Genomic DNA, 18,286 nt, shown 5'->3' with positions numbered 1-18,286 from the left:
TTTGCATTAGGTATTTCCTAGAACATAGGCACATACATGTTTACAGCCCCAGTCTACGTTTTTTCCAGTCTCACCTTTATTTCCCCTTTTTCCTGCCACCAGATTACACCTCGTTTTCCTTCCCTCTTCTCTAAGTTTCAAAAAGATTCTAATTTGCATTAATTTTTGCCACGATGTTACATAAGGAAAAGACCAATTGCAAGCAAATCACATTGCACGTATTTCACCGTATCAGAAAGTTGAAAGTAATTCCTGTTTTTCAAAATGGCTTCAATCTCCTCTCGATTTCAGAGGGATTCAAGACATCGACGCCTTCACCAAAACAGTAACCACCTCCCATGGTTTTTTGGTCAAGGTGGAGCCCACACCCTTGTGTTTGTAAAAATCTTCTGCAGTCTCTGTTCAATGGAGTCAAAAGGGGAATGGAAAGGCTTCTTTAAAACACCCACTACAAGCAAATTTCAGAGAGAAGCCTACCAAGGACAATGGGTATTTTGAGAGAAAGCAGCTCTACACAGCATTTCTCACGGCAGCCCTTGCCAAAGAAGGCAATTCCAAACACAAAGGTGAATTTTCACAACCGATCCTAAAATATTCCATTAGTAACTTAAACACAAAATCTGCTTTAATTTAATTAAGAGTTTGAAGTGTGTGCATGTTATTGCATTAGTAAGATTGCCTGCGGAAAGAAACGGTCAAGCACTCACTAGTAAAAGTCAAGATTTGGAACAAATTGTTTGACTAGTTTCTAACTTTATTGACTGAAAGTCAGTATCTGGCTTGCATTCAAACATTAAATGCTCTAATTCTGTCTGTCGGTCACTGAAGGTGACAGATCCCCCACTTTCTGTGTGAAACTCAACTACAACTCAACTACGGAGCCGTACCGTAACAGACAGACCCATACTCATGTTTCTTTCCATATGGATCATGATCTTAACCAAAGCACACTGAAATCAACAGATGGATGTCACATTTTTTCTTAAAAAATAAAGTGTATCGATATTTTAAATACATCCTGACTATGTAAGTCCAACAGGAGTTTTACTATTAAGAACTGCCTATGACTCACCCACAATATGTGTGTTCTGTCCCAAAATTCAGGTGGTTGTATCCACTGGAACGTATCATTAAATATGCCACTTCTATTAGTCACCTTCTAAAAAAGACTGACCTTCACGAATTTTTGAACTTACTTTACTGAATTGCAAGACAAAGGCAAGCTTGTTTAATCTTTGCAGCAATACACAGTGTTAAATATATCCTTTGCACGAACATGCTATATTATAATAGTTTCTAGGGCTCTGTTGTTTATCTTCACACAGCCTCAAAATTCGCATACTCTTACTGGAAATTGAGCTTTTTTAAATAAAATTCAGAATTAGTATTTTATCAGTGTTCTACCTATCAACAGCTAAATCCTGCTACATTTTGAGCCCACTTAAAGTGGCTGATTATAACCAACTACTAACACAATGATTTTTATAATGGCAGTTATGCCAATTGCACTTAGACCAAATCCTTTAGGGTTTAGTTTTATAAATTTGTAAAAGAGGAGAAAAACCATTAGAGAAGTCAGTGATTTAAATAAGACCAACATTACTCCCTAATAAAGATATAAAATTAAAGGATAATAGTAACCTCGTGCTGTTTTATGAGGCAATAATCCAGTTACCAATGCAACCTTGTAGTTTATCCCATCAAGAGAACCAGATTAAAAACAGAGGGAGGGAGGGCACTCTTATCCCTATTATATTGCAAGTGTTTCTAACTGGGTTTAAATATTTTTAAAACTGTTGTTAAAAGTCTTAAACTCACAGACAAGCCAGAATGAAGAAAAATGCCTGTTTCTGCTCTTGATCCAGTCCTTGCAGATGTGGCTTTAAAACTGATGAAGTGTTTTATGCTCCCAGATAAAAATTTTACCTTTCTAAGAAATGTCTTAATTAGGAGGATTCCTGACTTTCCTCATCAACAAATGCATTTAAATCTAATTTTTTATTTATTTATTTTTATCTGGGGGAATAAAACACTTCATCAAATTTAAACTGCAACTTCCAGGACTCGACCATGAGGAGAAACATGTGTTTCCTCCCGGAGATACACCCATAAGTTAAAAAAAAATAAAAAACTACTTGAGGATCTGCTGCATACCACTTTGTAAATGACTGAAAATGTAAGACAGAAAGGACGTGATCTCTCCGCTCGCAATGATTTCTTCAGAAAATTAGGATTGCAACAAATAAACAACTGACTGAGGCAGTTTTATTTTCTATGAGATGTCTAATAAGATCCTGTGCTGCAACTTTCACAAGCTCAAGACAGAATGTGAAGCTTGGGGATCCACAGGTAGAAAACAACCTTAAAGCACTTGACGTTTCCCAAGAGTATTTCAGAGGCTGCTTCAGGCCCTCCAGTCAGCCAAATGGAGAGATGGAGCTCCAAGAAGAATCCATCGTCTGGAAGAGGAGTTTGGCCATCAGACAAAAATTTTCCTCTCTTTCACTTCAACCCAAAAACTTAGGAAGAAAGTCTTCTCTTGGTCCACTAGGAGTGGGGCGTCTTCAATGAAATTATTGGGGGGGTGGTCCTCACTTTCTACCACAACATTTTTTTTCACGTGATAATCCCCTTGGGCACATTGTCAGATTCTTTTTATTCTTTTTCAACTGAATAACACCTACTTCTATTGAGGTTATATCATGGTGATGCTCTGGCATGATGGCAGTATAGTACAGGAGCTGCATGATCCCAGTCAAATTTACTACATTGTTTTTACATTTTGAAATGTGTCAATAAGAAGCCTAGAGAATAAACAGAAAGGATGCTGCTGTGGTTAACACAACTAACTCACAGCCACAAAGAACTCATCTCTATCACAGCCACAGGTCGAGAGTCAAAATGTTACGTCAGAAGTGGCCACAAATAGAACAATTTCTCATTTTCTAGTGCTCTACTTCAGAAATCTGTGACAGTAGAAGTACTTAGTGCTTATAACTGCAACTGACTGTATGCAGGACGTGCAGAAGTAAGGTGCCAACGAACGAGCGCAGCCTCCAGGGTCTGAACTCCCCCAGCCTCTGGCAAGCCTCTGTCTGGGGTTTGCACCGTTCCTACAGACCGTCTGAGGAGAGTGAAGCACATTTGAGGCATGAAAGGTTATGCAAGGTAGATAACGAGAATCCGTGCAAGGAACTAGTGCATATGCACTGCAATCTCACTAAGTTAGATGATTTCATGCTAGTTGTTTCCCATGAAACTCATTTATTTGAAGGAAGCGGAGAGAGAGTACAGGCAGTAACAAACAGGCACCACCTAACATTCAATCATTCGTTTCTTAGGAGAACATTCTTCTAGTTCTCTGCATGCGTATCACCTGTAGTCTCATGTGAAAAAGATAAAATGTAACCTAATTAAAAGAAAAGGAAACCAAATGCTGATTTATTAGAATTTCAACTTAGCCTATATCTACAATCAAAAACTGTATTTTGGACAGTAAAAACATACCGCTTTCTCAGTCCCTACTAGTATCACATTTGGAAAACAAGAAAGATCCATGCCCCAGATGAGGAATGAGATTGATGTGCTTTATAACCTAGCTTTCTTCAAAACTCAAGTGAAACTATTAGCAGACAAGTCAATAAGAAAAAACATACGCATTTAACACTTTTAAAATAAACAAAATTATAACCGTAGGGCTTTCTAGAAACTGGACATCACTGTCTGTCCTTGTTTTGGTAGAAAAAGAAGACATGTCAGCTTTCTTATCTTATGTTGTAAGGCAAAATGAAAATTCAGCTCTTAACATAATCTCAGAAAAGCTATTACTTGATATATTTCTCATGGTTAATTAATTTTAGCTTCATAGGCTTTTGTGTTTTCTCTTATACAAGTGCTGTGTTTTCTTGAAAGGAGTGTCAACTCTAATAAAAACAATTCTTCTTTAGTGCAAAAAACCAGTAAGAAACATTATCATCTATATCTAACTTCAAGGGAGAGCAAATGACTAATAAATTTTAAATACCATAAACATAATAAACAGTTAAAAAGGCAAGCAAAGCCATCCTGACAGTATGACCTAGTCAGGGACATGTACTGCTTTCCTGAGGAGAACTGGCAGGTGGAGAGAAAGCATACAGAATTTTTTTTTTTTTTTAGCTCTCAAATTTTTCTTTTTGCATTTCTTTTAATCAGAAGGATTTTTGCAGGAAGTAGAAGTGGCTTGAGAATCTTGGATGCGTATTTAGGCTTAGCTGAGGTAACTGCTCTCCACCTCCTGATATCAAGGTGAGTGAAATGAGCCTCCTGAAAAACTCATATTGCATTGTAGAAACAAACCTTGCTCCACAGTCTAGAGAATTAAGGGAAATATGGAATGTCCGTCTTTCCCTTCCTCCTCTTCTAACACTTTTTTTTCCTCAGGCCCTCATCTCTAGAGGGTTAGATACGGCTCTCTTCCGATCAGTTTGGTTTCAGTCCACTTTCAGCTTGTTGAGGATGAGAATTTTACCCTTAGAGAAGTTTTAGAGCTTTCTGGAACCATTTGTAGCATACCCGGGACCCACTTCTCCACCTATTAGTGTCCTCCAAAATGCTGAGCTCCTTCCTTACCCAGAGCCCTTGGTCTGCAGCTGAGAGGACGGCATGCCGCGCCATCCTCAGCATACAGCTTATTTTAGCTCTGAGCACGTCCAGCGGCCCCTGGCGGAGGGAAAACATCTTCGCTGGGTTTTGTGTTCTGCTGAGCACCTGCCTACATCAATTTGCATTTGCAGATGGATTGCTTAATTAGAGAAGACACATTATTCCTTTTTTTGAATTATCAGAATTACGCTAGGAGTTCATACAACAACTCACGCAACTTCCATAGGCTGCTGAGCACAGCTGAATTTCCTGCCTACTACAACCACCCACACTGTCCTGCTACTCATTTACAGGGAAGGAATATAGGAAGAATTTCCAGGATACGCTGAAAAGCGAACGGACCCAGACGCTTCCTCTATGAACAAGAGCCCTCACTCTCACAGCAAAATACATGGGTGACAGCGGTCCAGCTAGATGGAGGGGTTGCGCAGGGCACCCTTCAGGACCTGTTCAGCCCTCTCATCCCGGCACAGTATCCCGCATGGGTGTGCCTAAGAACATGCATATATCTAAACTGGGTATACAGCATATTCTAATATATATACTGGTTCTACAATATATATTATAATCTATATAGAAACCATGCTTCTGAAATGAGTAAGTTTCAAGGTGCAATGTCAGTCGTTATTAGCACAAAAACCAAACTACAAATTAGAACTAAAATCCTGGTATTCCAGGATTTCAGGACACTGATAACCCCAAAGCTCAGATTCACAGAAGACTTAGGGTCTGCCTGCTATTCCTGCTGGAGATGAAAGAGTGTTTGTTCCTGGTAACACAACTCAGCCATTTCCACATCTTGAGACAACAGAATTATCCATACTGGGTTATCATGTATGTTAAGAACAGGGAAGGGGTCTTTAACAGCCGTCAGGCGTTCATAGCTCTGTGCTCATCTGGTTTCCTTTTACCTTCTCCCTCCCCTTAAAAATTACACATCTATAACTGGGACACAATTTGTTACTTCCATCTTCCTTTCTGAGCATGTGAATTCATGCCAGACATTAAACAGAGCAATCAAAACAGACACAATTCATGCGACCAAACTGTAATACACTGAAAACCTCTCAAAATTCAAGTCGAATAATTGGCTTTCATGCCAGTCACTATACATTTGTTACACACAGTCTTGCAAATTCTGCATGGTCTTTGGTGAACACTTGTATAATTGTCAGTTCAGTGCAGTTTGCTTCCTTGGACTGAGTTTCCTGAAGGATGGCATTGCTTGTGTGGTATTTGTGGACATTTTATTCAAGAAAAATCAAGATGATATTTCCACTCTGCATCAGGTAATTCTAACTTAGAAACAAGTCACACCACCGCAAAACCATTCGATACCAGTCAAAGGCAGGCATCAAGACAAAAAAGCAGAGGAACACATACCGTGAGGTCTCCGCATCAGTTAGGTACATAAAACAGGTAAGAAACGGAAAGGGTCTATGACAAGAGATCTGCCTGCTGTCCCATTACCATCATACAACAAAACAAGTGGGAAAACAGAAAGCCAGAAAGACTTCTTGGCAAATGGTAAACAACCGCAAGCACTGTATCTCATTTACTTCAGGTAAAATAATACTTCAGTGCAGCATTTACCTCTCTTGCAAAACTGGGTACCAATTTTACAGGTACCCAAATATGGCTAAAACTGACTCCCCTTACTCTTCCTACCACTCTCATCCCATACCTGTGCAACAAATAAGAAGGATTAGCTTTCAGAATTTCAGAGTACTGAATTATAAACTCAGCAATTCCTCCCTTATCCTAACATTGCACAATATGCCGTGAAATTGCCGAGATTGAAACCAGAGCTGCGAATTCACTGATGCTTGGGGGCTTCCCAACTGCTAGAGACCTCTTCACTCACACTTAGATAAAGCATGCAGCTACACAGACCTCTTCTGACTCATTCCAGATTAATCAATTACAGATTATTCCAGCCAGAAATAAATAAAACAAATGCTGAGAATGTTTCTGGCCTCGTTTTGTACACAAATCTAATCTAGAATCCCACTGTGTTCCCCTAAAAATAAAGGGAAATTGATTAGCAAAAAAATTAAACGTAGTGTTTTCAAACTCATGATTGATCAAACCCACACAATCCTTACCAAAAAGAAAGACGGTTCCCAGGGGAAAAAAAAGTAATGCAAAGGTGCCACAGATAGAAGCATACTCTTTTATAATTTTAATAAAAATTTTAGTTTTATTTTTCTACTAGCTGGCCATTTCAATGTTTTGAACAACTAGGGGTTTTTAGGGGGGAAGGATTTTGTTTTTTACTACACAGCATATTTTGGTTAATTTCTGAGACATTCTCCCTCTCCTTTTTGTAGAAAATAGCTGAAAACAAACCAAATAAAACATTTCATTTCTTCATAAACAAGCCACTGAAAACAGAAAGAAAAAGGCTATGCTTGGTTAGCCAGAATATTTAAAGTGACATTGTCAACTTGAAAATATTAATTATTTATTATCTCCTCTCCCCAAAAGACATGTCAAATTTACCTTTCACAGATAAAAAAAAATTCACCTTGTGAAACAAAAACAGCATAAGGTAACAATAAAGGTTATTTCTAAAACAGAAACCCTACTTATCATTTTAGAATTTAGGAGAACCTAAAAATGAGCACATCCTCCAGGTAAAAGCAAACAGCAGTTTTATAAGGCTGGATAAATTAACCCAAAGAATCCAATCACATGTTAAAATTAAAGCCGTGACAGCATAGTATCTATACATCTTGTTTTAAAAAGTCATGCCACAGTTTCAAGAGTGTATTCAGCAGTATGAGTATGCAATGATCATTACTGAAGAACTTCAAATACTCGCTAAGATTCCTAGAAACATCCTGATGAAGGAGGAAGCTCACAGCTTGCCCTTCCTTTTCAGCTGTCACCTTCATTGCCCACCCCTGGCCGGCAGCTGCCATTCCTCTTACTGCAAATGTTTCACATACAGTTCTCGAACGGGCCATTTTGAAATGCCAGAAAGCAATATAAAAGTAAACTCACCGAAAATAAACCTGGGTACTTTGGTTCTGGTTTGGTAGGAGACATGCAACCTTTTTCTTAATTAAAGTTCACAGTAACCCCTACATATTGTGTTCCATTCTTAAGGAATTACTGAGCAACGGGAAACAAAAAATGTGAATGCAAAACTGTCCCAGAATAAGGAACTCCTGCTGGTGCCAGCACGCAGCTCAGGTAGTTTCTGACAGAATGTGAGGACAATTATTAGTCATCAAACCTAACGCTGCTGCACCACAGCCATCAAGCTAAACTGAAACCATCAGAACACAATGAATGAAAAGTAGCAAAATTCCTATGTGCCACCTTTGTCCAGCACAAAGAAAATGCTAAACCCGATATTAGAAGTGCTGTGTAGGCTACATTTTTTATGCTGCTGATCCTCACAAGAGCTGTCTGCACTCATTTCGGTTCCAGGCCCATCAGCAGTCCCCATACGCAAGTGAAATGCTGAAGTTCCGTGAAGGAACAGCTCGCCATCCCACAGGCGAGTCTCTTTTACTAAGAGCCAGCACTAAGTGTGCAACAGAAAGTAATCGTGAAAAACAGGTATTCTCAGATTTTAATTAAACAACTGTTTTGACAATGGATCCTTTACCAGATTTCCTTTCCCCCACTTAGATATTTATTTGCTGTGATCAAACTATGCTACATTCTCCTTTGCTAAACTAAAATCTGCTCGTTCCCCGGAAGACATGTTTTCCAATTGTTTAATTACTCCTCTGGTCTTATATCTGAAATTTCTCCTATTTTTCCAGCTCCCTTTCCAAAGCTAAAAGGGAGCACCGCTTTCCAGTAGTAGCTGCACCCATACTATCTACACAGGTAATGTAACCTCTCTTACTCTGCCTAGTACTTTGTTTAAATAATTACTACTCCTTTTTTGGCTGTGGTACCATCCTGATCATTTGCTATGGCCTCCAGTTGTTTTTTTTTTTAATAAACCACCGGCTTGTACTGAAGCACATACTGTTTGCTTGCTCTCAGTTTACTGAACAAGCCAGACTACTCTTAGCAATCTGGTCTCTTCATTATTTACTCTTCCCTCAGTCTCTGTAGTAGCAGTACTGGAGGCATTATAGTCTAACAACAGAAGTACAAGAAAGCTTGTAAGAAGAAACATCTCTTTTATTAGGTCAGCAACTGACCTAATCAAAGGTATTACTTCTTGTAGAACTTACTAATCTTTGTGTCACAGGTAAAATAACAAATAGTTTTTGATTTGATGACTAACCCCTGAAAGACTCTGTGTAATAGTGTCCTCTTTAAAGATTCATTAGCAAGTATTTTTGAAATGTATGCTTTAGTTTGCTGCTTAATCCATTTCATTTGTGCCAAGTTGATTTTGTCCTTCAACTTTATTAATCAAAAAGTCATGTCAACTCAAAACCCTTACAGAACTTTATTACATCACTACTCTTATCTCTAGAAATCAAACTTGTACTCACATCAAAAATAATATCGCTAGTTTGGCATGCTCAAGTGCTCATAAACCCGTGATGTGGTATAGCATGCGTATTTCAGTGTTATATGCGAGCAACATACAAAAGGCATTTGGAACGTGATAGCATGTAAGTTAATACTTTGTGACAGTGGAGGCTAATAAAAAATAGTTGCCATAAATTAAGCACTTGTCTACAGTGACAGCTAAGTAATGGCCACTTTTGAGAAATTATTCCGCTTCTTTCCCCAGAAATAGCGGTGAAAGAACGCAGCCCGTCATGAGCGCTGCAGCCCTCGGCGATGTTGTTCTCCTCCTAGTGCAGTTACGCTCTGCCTGTCCCCTGAGAGCCCAGCTTTGGGACAGCGGTGCACAGACCTGGGAAAGTTATATCATCTGGTATCACATCTGAACTCCTGCCTTCCTTTGAGAACATCATAGCTGTCCCCTCCAAAGGTTCCAAAACTTTCCCTATTGTTTTAACCTGCACATGTATCTGCAAATTATTTGCAGCGACTTTAGTTTCAGTTAAAAAAACCCACATCAACAAAACCTTTTGGTTAAATATCAAGGGATCGTTTTTGTAGACAATGTTTTCGTTCTGAAAAATTCCACCTATCCCGCAGACTTGACCCTGCACTTCAGTTAACAGAGGTGGCAGATTAGGTAACGGAGACTGTGGTTCCGCAGCTATTTCTGCAGCGCCAGTGCCCGGCTCGGCAGCGCGGGTGCTGCCACTCATTCTGACCTTTGCTTCGTTGCCAGCACAGCTGTTTGTGAACCACAGCAAGGAACGGATCCAGCTTAAATGAGTGGCCGGCAGAGGGGTAAAGGGCTGCTTAAGAAGCACTGCCACCAAACGTGAAACCATAGCTTCGCGCTCTTCCGTCCTCTGCCACAGAAAACGGATGGACGTAGGAACTTCAGATACAGTTGGTCACACACAGCAACGAGTCACACGCAGATTACTGCTATTACTGCTTATATGAACCAATACCCCTAGCAAACGATGTAAAAACAGAGCAAAATGATGGACCTCTTCCTATAGACCTCACAATCGAAACGCTGCAGGCTTAGTCCTGATTTGACAGCACCTCTCGAGCTGCAGTTCCAATCCTGGACTTCCTTCAATGCAGATCTAAGGAAGACCTCAAAAAGCTGGGTGGTTTCACAACTATCAAGGAGTAACTCCTTCAATGTCGTTTGTCTTAAGCCAAAAATCTGACTACTCAGCTAGCCCTTGGAGAAATTAGACCATCGTTTAATCAGAAAATTGGAAAACAAGCTGAATCATAGCTAACTGGCTACCAGAAATGACTAGGAAACACATCAGATGGCCATTTTAGCTGAAAGATCTCTTACTGCAGGTGACTCCCTATAGCTATACTATTGCACAGTGAGCTCAGCACTCGGATGGTGCTTTGAACACAAAAATTGCTTCTCTGAAAGGGCAATCAACTGAACCAAATTAAGACGAACATTACACCAGCTCCTTCTATCACACCAGATTAGAATAAACATAAAAATAGGTGGCTGAGTGGAAAAGTACTTTAATCTTTCCACTTGGAAAACCTACCACAGTTCCAAATCTTGCCTTGGGGTAACCTGGAAATTTTGTTTTGGAGACCCTTTCCCGGAATATAATTATTCCATTTGTAAAACCGCTATACCATTCGGCCCTATTAGTTTCCAGCTCCCTAGTTCTCTGCATTAAGAAGACCAGAACAGGAACGTTAGGTTGAATCTGAGTTGCATTGCTAGAACTTGGCAGAGGAAATGTGCATAATCTGCCTGAGCTGTGCCTGGTTTTGTGAAACCGTGTCTACGCTGGGACACTCAGGAGAGCTGGAAGAAAGACCTCACATATAGCGTGATGTCAGGATGCATAAACCAGAGTGTACAGAGGCTGGTTTTGCTGCTCTCGCTTGGGAGTAAGGTGATCTTCATTTTCTGTGATTCTCTGGGAATATACTACAGTAAATAAAAAGGAACATCCAGGTGGGATTTAACATGGTAAACGGACTTCACACCTTTCATTGAATAGGCTTGGCATTCACGAAATGGCCCTGAGTAAACACAACCTGACTATTCACTTCTATGAGCAACAAAGTTGCCCGAAAGGAATTAAAAGAATACAGTCAATTAACAATATTTCTAACTGCATCATTTTCAGAAATTCAATTACTGTAAAATGCATTTCTGTGGTCATTTATAAAATGCTGCAAAAAATAAAAAGATATATTCTCACATAGCAGTATGAAAATGTCTTAAAATGGAAGAAAACATGAATGTATGATTTGGACATTTATACTTAACCCTCCTTTGTTTTTTCTAAGTATTGCAGGATCACTCCTCTGTGCATGTGATCTCACACGTATAAAGTATACTACAATACCCCCCCAAAAAACAGACTGCGCACTAAGAATAGAGGACTAGATACTCATCTGGCATAATGTGAGACCACTCCAGTAATTTCAACATTCCTACTCCAATTTGCAACAGCTAAGGATCTGGCACAAAACATCAAGTTAAGTTTCCAATTACCTCATGCACCAGCATTGATTTCAATAGTTATATACACATAGTCATAGAGGAGAATTACTTGAAAAGTTGCAAACTCAGCTCTGTATTTCTTTTACTTTTGTGGTCTAAATCAGACCCTTCATGGTATTTTAATGTAGGTTTTTGTGGTTTAATTATATATGTGTCAAGAGCAGAATAGTTACTTGCTGCGTCTACCCAATTAAAAAAAAAGGCAGCAGTAATTCTTTACGCTGCTGACAATGTCAACTTATACTGGGTCATGTCACAATAGTAATAAATTTTAATGTTGCCAAAAAATCTAGTGCATATTAACTTAAACACGTAAGTAAAAAGTTATCACCTCTATGAAAGTTAGTCTTCTGTATGTGAATATTTTGCAGGTTGCCTTGGGAAGTCTTTTTGCAGTTTGCTTCTCCAAATCAGTCAAATTGTATAGTCCAGCCACAATAGGAGGCATCCCTGGTGTAAAGACACAGTATTCAGTCAGCCCAGACAGACTGAGTTCTTCAGAGACAGCACTTAAATTACATCCAATTAAACAGCCCTACACAGTCCTGCAACATTACTCGTTACACTGTACTTCTATGGACAGCTGCTTAATGAAAAATCACCGTAATATTATTTATTTTTTTAATTCTAGGAAAAGGATACAGACCTCCAAAGGAATTTAGGCACAGAAAACCTCCAAAATCCTTCTTTTCAAATCCATGGTAATTGCAGTCTAAATCAAAGTTTAGTGTCTAGTACCTGAGCCTGACAGTATATGGTGTATGGACCTCCGAAAGTTCTGAAGAGAATCACTCCTCATTGTAATCTTCCCTTACCGTGAAGAAATTTTATCAAATTGAAAATAAAATGCTTAAACTTTAGTACTCCTCAGACAGCCATTAGCATTTGACATTTTGCTCAAAAGTCTGACAACTAGCCTATATACAATCCTGTGAGTGAGACTGCCCAGTGATGCATTTTGATATAGGATAATCAATCATCGAAGTAATTTTATTGTTTAGCATTAAAGCAAAAGGCAGGCCAGCTATTCGACACATTTCTCAGGCTTAGAGACAAAAAGAAGAAACTGCTTTAAAATAGTTTTCACCAAGGTCCTGTATTACAGGCATCCCAAAGGGAATCCTTCTGGCAGCATTACAACCTACAGTATGGACTAAAAATGTAAGTTTGATTGCAATTTCAAATAAATTTTATTCTTTACTTGACAGATAAGCACTCTTCATATCTGAGCTTTCACACTGCAAAGTGCATCCAAGTTCCTTTAAGCACTTCTGATTTAATGACAGATTTAATAACATTGCAACACAGAAGTGTGGACTTGGCCAAAAAAAAATTATTTCATAAAAATCTGATTTCTGTACAGCAACATCTAAAATGTCACCTAATACATACAAGTAAAGCAGAAAGTTTTTAATGTATATTGTAAAGCCTGGGGCTTTGATAGATAGACATCTACTGACTTTAAAAGACCATAAAGATAATATATTTTTAATAACCATTTTTATTTAATTTTAAAAAGAGTAGAAGTTTATGCCTTCAGTAGAACCATGCCCTGAAATCTCAGGGGAGATTAAAGGGCCATGCCAAAGCTGAAAGGTTTCAAATATCAAACTATACTATTATGTCAGGGCCAGCAAGATCAATTAGCACTTTTCAATGACAGAAAAGGTTAAGTTGGACACACATTTACACAACATTTAAATCCAAAAAAGAAAAATAGCACATATTAAGTTAATACCACATATTGAAAGTTTACTTATAACCTCTCAATCGATGACCAAATATCAAAACTCTTCTTCCACTTGCACAACATAAATACTGCTTTTCTAACGCAAAATGGCAAGAAGATTACAGATATGTTAGATAGTAGAAATAACATTGGATTCTCGAGTAGAAAGTAAAAACCAAAGACATCTGAGTGTTTCTGCTGCCAGACTTGGTTTAGTGCTGAACTTTCAAAAAGCTTTAAAAATACTTGATCAACTTGACAGATGTCTGTTAGTCTGATGCCGCTGTGTTTGCGTTCTTGCAAACCCTGACGATACTAAAACTGAATGATAATGAGCAAATAAACCTATTCCCGTGTTCAACTAAAAGACAAATAGAAAACTACCGTACAGCAAAAAAGCACAAATTAAAAATACTAATCTGTAAATTAACTCATCTTAAATCTGGAAAAAAGCAAGTGTACACCTTCTGCAATTAAAAGCCATACAGAAGCATGCACACCAGGAAGCAAGGGAACTTACATTTCAGTTCTTAGTGTCAGAAGAATACTCACTGGAAGTACAGGTATGTTAGAGGTTAATTCGATACCTGTTAATACAAGCGTTGCCGCAGTAAACATACCTTGAACAAAGTACCAGGTTATGATATCAAATAAAGTCAGTATAAAATCACAATAAAAGTGCAGGAGATGAAGAAAGCCTACGGAAAAAGCACACTGTGTTGAAACCAGTGATTTAGATTGTAACTGCATTATTTTGAGTAAAAGCAAAGCAAGATTACTTTTGTTCAATGATATATTTCAAAACGTCTTTTTTTTTAAAGCCCACTTCTCTATTTATTTCTTTAAGGAGTGATTTGAAATATTTACTACCAGACAGTACCTAATTTTAGGTTTTAAGTGCTTTAACAGCTCTATGAAATATGATCAGCAGCTGCAATATAGAAGTATGCTGAATAAACTCTCCTTATAAAAAGGGAGACCTGTTTTACCCCGAGTTCATAAAATCCCTACTTTCAAGAAAGAAAAAGATAACACAGAAAAAATTAGTAGTGGCGTCCTAGAGCGTTTGACAGAAATTCCAGGAATTTCTTTCTTCTTTCTGAATTAACTTTCATATTTAATAGAGGAAAAAGCAGTTTAAATTTTAACACTGGAAGATTGCATTGAACACCGTGCAATACCACCAGGTCATCAAAGAAACAGACAGGTACCTTGCCAGTGTTTAACACTGATTAATTCTAGGACTGAAAGGTAAAAGTTGCATAAAGTTTAAAGAGTAGCTCTCAAAGCTTGCATCAGAGGCTAAAAATATGCAGCAGGATACTATCTATAGCTGTATTTCTAGTTGCTTTGTTTGAAACACGTTAACTGGGAACTGCAATTAACTGGGAACCCACAGGTTTTCTACTCATGAAACCCCTTGTTTAGAATTTATCTATCCCATTGGCATTATCCATACAGCAGAATACGTTCCTATTGCAAAGGGTTGTGAAGCCATTAATAAATACAAATCCAGCAAGAGTAACCTTCAACTAAATTTATTAGCAGTACAACCATCTGCACGTAACAATTTATAACTGCATATGAATTATCTGAAGAACCATAAAAGATTAGTCAACATACTCCTCTCTCATTTTTATTACACTTGATTGAAGAACATTTGGTAACATAAATACCAGAATTTTCAAAAGAAAGCAAGAAGAGCTGTTTCGGACGTAGCCCAGCTAATGTTAGATGTCAAACATACAGGAAGAATCACGGGGAAGGGACAGAAATGTCAGTCTGTATTTCGACTTTACTCACAGTATGATACATATTGTAGGTATGCAAACATTTGTTATTCGGCAGCATTTTCAGAAATACTAGGAGAAAAAGTCAAAGCCACAGTAATTTTACGAAACTTGTGAGTGTCAAGGAAATGAAACAATGACTTAACCTGAGCTTTAATGCAAAGTACACTCTTTAAATAACAAATAAACACTGAGGCCAGACCAAAAAAAAATATTTACCATACAGAAAAGATGCTTGCTTTGTATACTTCACTCTAAATCTAAACTGTCGATCAGTTTATCTTAGATAGACTTTCTTGTCTCAGCAAGCGAAACACGTAAAACAAACCTCAGGGAACTGAAAATACTGGTTTCTTACTGTTCTAGCATGACTTCATGCTTAAACTCGAATCGGCCAAGGCGCTCCCTTGTCTGGTACAGCGTGCCTCCCAGGATTTTTGTACATACCAGCTATTTCACATCGCCGCTCGCGAGATAAACGTGTACCTCCGTGTGCTCCGCTTTAAATCCTGCCCGCGGGATAACGGGAAGGCAGCACCGTACCCACTTGGCTCTTAGCGGCAGTTTCATAAATGTAAATGAAACTTTAGATGCCAATTACTGATTGGCAGCGGCGCTGCCGTGGGGTCCCGCTCTCGCTTCCCGGTGGAAAGCGCCGCGGGGCTGCTCCCCCGCGGGTGGGTGCCGGGCGGCGCGGCGGCGGCGGCCCCGGGGCAGCCCCCGCCGCCCGGGCGCGGCGCAGAGCCCCCGCGGCTGGGGGAGAACCGCCGCCGGAGCCGTGTGAAACCCAGCCGGCGGTTTTCCGCGGGTATCTGGTTTTGGAAGCGTCTGTAATGACAGCCGGAGAGGCAAATTAATGGCCAACAGCCCACTGGGTTTGAACACGGAGAATCCTGTTACCTCCTCACGGATCAAGTACACACGCAGACACGCAGACAGAGAGGCTTCCCCACGTGGAAACGCTTTCAAACCAAAACACAAGACCCCGCACCGCCGGCGGAAAGGGCGGCGGGACGCCCGCGCCGGGGCTCTCCTGTGCCTCCGTCCCGCAGCGCAGCGGGGACCCGCGGCGGGGGCGGGGGCGAGGTGGGACAACCCGAAAACGCACCGTTTTGTCTTTAAACCACAAGAAAAACAAGCCGGGGCGGGGGAGGGGAAAAGCAGGAGGGATCCCTCAGGGAGAGGAAACGGCGAGGAGCAAAAACAACGGGCAGCTCTGTCCCCGCTCCCCTCGAACACCGGGAAAAGCGGCTGCAGAAGCCCCAGCGGCGGCTGCCGGCCGGGAGGCAGCCCGCCCCATCCGCCGGCACCCCGAACGCTGCGCTCCCGCGGCGCTCCGCCCGGAGAAGGGAAGGCAGGGGAGACCCCCGAGCGCTGCCGGCGGCTGGGGCAGAGCGGGGCCCGAGGGCGGGCGGCGGGACCGACGTCCTCTGCCGCCGCCGCCTGTGCCTCCGGGTTCTGGCCGAGCTGCCTCACCCCCCGCGCTGCCCGAACCCTAGCCTCGCCGGCAGAAACGGGTGTTTCGGGAAGGGGCTCGCTACCATCCCTGCGTGTTTTCATGCCGCTCTGGCCGGAGGGGCTCCCCGCCGCCAGGGAACTTGCTTTCTCCCAGCCTCGGGTCGAGCCGCCGCCGGCCGCGGCCGCGGCTCCGGCTCCAGCCCCGGCCCTCACAGGCGCGGTCGGGCGGCAGGGCGACCCGGCGGTCGGCAGAGCCCTCCCGCCCGGCCGGCCTCCCGCCTCGCCCAGGCGGGCCGGCATCCCCCCGTCTGCTCGCGGGGCGCAGCCCGGGCCCCCCATTTCCGCCGCTACCGGGGTGGCCGGGAGGCGCAAGCGGGGAACAATGCGATGGCAGCCGGCACGACTTGCGCCTGTCTCGGGGCTTACCCCAGCAGCCACGGTAACAGCCGGGGGTGAGGGCAAAACGGCAGGGACTGTCACCTGGAGAGAGGCAGAAAGTCCGGCTGGACGGGCAAAGCGTCACCCCGTCCGCACGGGAGACCAGGTTTTTTGCAACTAAACTCGCGTGGGGCCAGGGGCGAAAGCCCGTCTCTGCCCCGCGGTGGACGGCTCCGCTGCTCCTTCCCATCACGTTTGTTTTACAGCAACTTTTTTTTTGTCATCGGACCGACACGAAAACAATGCTAAGTAAACCCTAAACACAAGCACACGCACACACCCATCTCCAAGGACACATGCACATGCGACAGGGAACCGGTTTCCTCCACCTCCGAGCAGAAGGGGTGGGAGGGAGACTCGGGGACGGGGAAGTCAGAGAGACACTCACCTTCTCGCTGCCGGGAACGCCGCTACCTTTATTTTAGGGCTGCTCCTTATTTATTTATTCTCGTCCCTTCTCCGAGCCGAGGTTCCCCTTTTGCACCGTTCCTCTGGCAAAAACAGGACATCCCCTCTGCAAGTCCCCCCCCCTTTCTCCGCACACAAATAAAGCGCAACGCGGAGCAAAACGGGAGGGGAGACTTGGGGGGGGGGGGGGGGTAGATGGAGGAGGAGGCTGGTACGGGAGAAGCCAAACACTGCTAGCACTTCAGCGAGCGCAACTAGTTGCCTCTCACGCACAGGCACGTAGAAAGCTTTCCTGGCAAGGGACTGGACTTTGCTAAGAAAAGGTAACCCCCGCCCGCCCAAAAAGGTCGTCCCGGGAGCGGCGAGGTAAGGGGCGAGGAGCGCAGGAGCCAGCGCAGCCCCGGGGCGCCGCTTTGCACTTGTGCCGGGAGGTGCCGCCGGGGCTGCGCCCTGTGCCGGCCCCTGCTCGGCGCGGGAGCCGGGCTGCCCCCGCCGCCCGCCCGCGCCTCCCCGGGCCGCCCCGCTCAGCACGCCTGCGCTGCCGCCGCGCCGGCCCCCGGCACACCGCGGCGGGTACGGCCGGCGGTCTCCCCGCGGCCCTCCGGCCGGCCCGGCCGTCACGCGCCTCCGAAGTGTCCCTGCCCGCCGGCCGCCCGTCCAGCTGTCCCCGGCCTCGCGGCCCGAGGCCTGGACCCTTCACCTTCGCTACTCCCTGGCAGCTACAGCCAGTAGCCATGGGAGCAAAGAAGGAGAGGGCCCTGAAGGGCATGGGTCGCGAGTCAGCCCGCGGTTGACTGACGCTGA

The 18,286-nt window shown here is 42.6% G+C and overlaps 1 protein-coding gene across 12 annotated transcripts in view; it reads right to left on the bottom strand.

Annotated features, from left to right (window-relative positions):
• Positions 1 to 17,911, bottom strand: part of EYA4 (EYA transcriptional coactivator and phosphatase 4) — a 160,116-nt gene extending 142,205 nt beyond the window's left edge. For 9 of the 12 annotated variants that reach the window (XM_076333637.1, XM_076333633.1, XM_076333638.1 and 6 more), the window contains exon 1: positions 17,463 to 17,911. The gene's annotated coding sequence lies outside the window, so the exon portion shown is untranslated. Of the gene's footprint in view, positions 1 to 11,990; positions 12,110 to 13,908; positions 13,963 to 14,008; positions 14,087 to 15,625; positions 15,718 to 17,462 lie in introns of those variants that run through there. The other 3 variants (XM_076333634.1, XM_076333635.1, XM_076333636.1) reach the window with 3 other exon arrangements.
• Between the last annotated feature and the right edge of the window lie 375 nt (positions 17,912 to 18,286).

Source organism: Aptenodytes patagonicus, chromosome 3 (genome assembly GCF_965638725.1).
Source record: "Aptenodytes patagonicus chromosome 3, bAptPat1.pri.cur, whole genome shotgun sequence".
Classification (NCBI taxonomy): Eukaryota; Metazoa; Chordata; class Aves; order Sphenisciformes; family Spheniscidae; genus Aptenodytes; species Aptenodytes patagonicus.
This window is presented reverse-complemented; position numbering and strand designations above follow the sequence as displayed.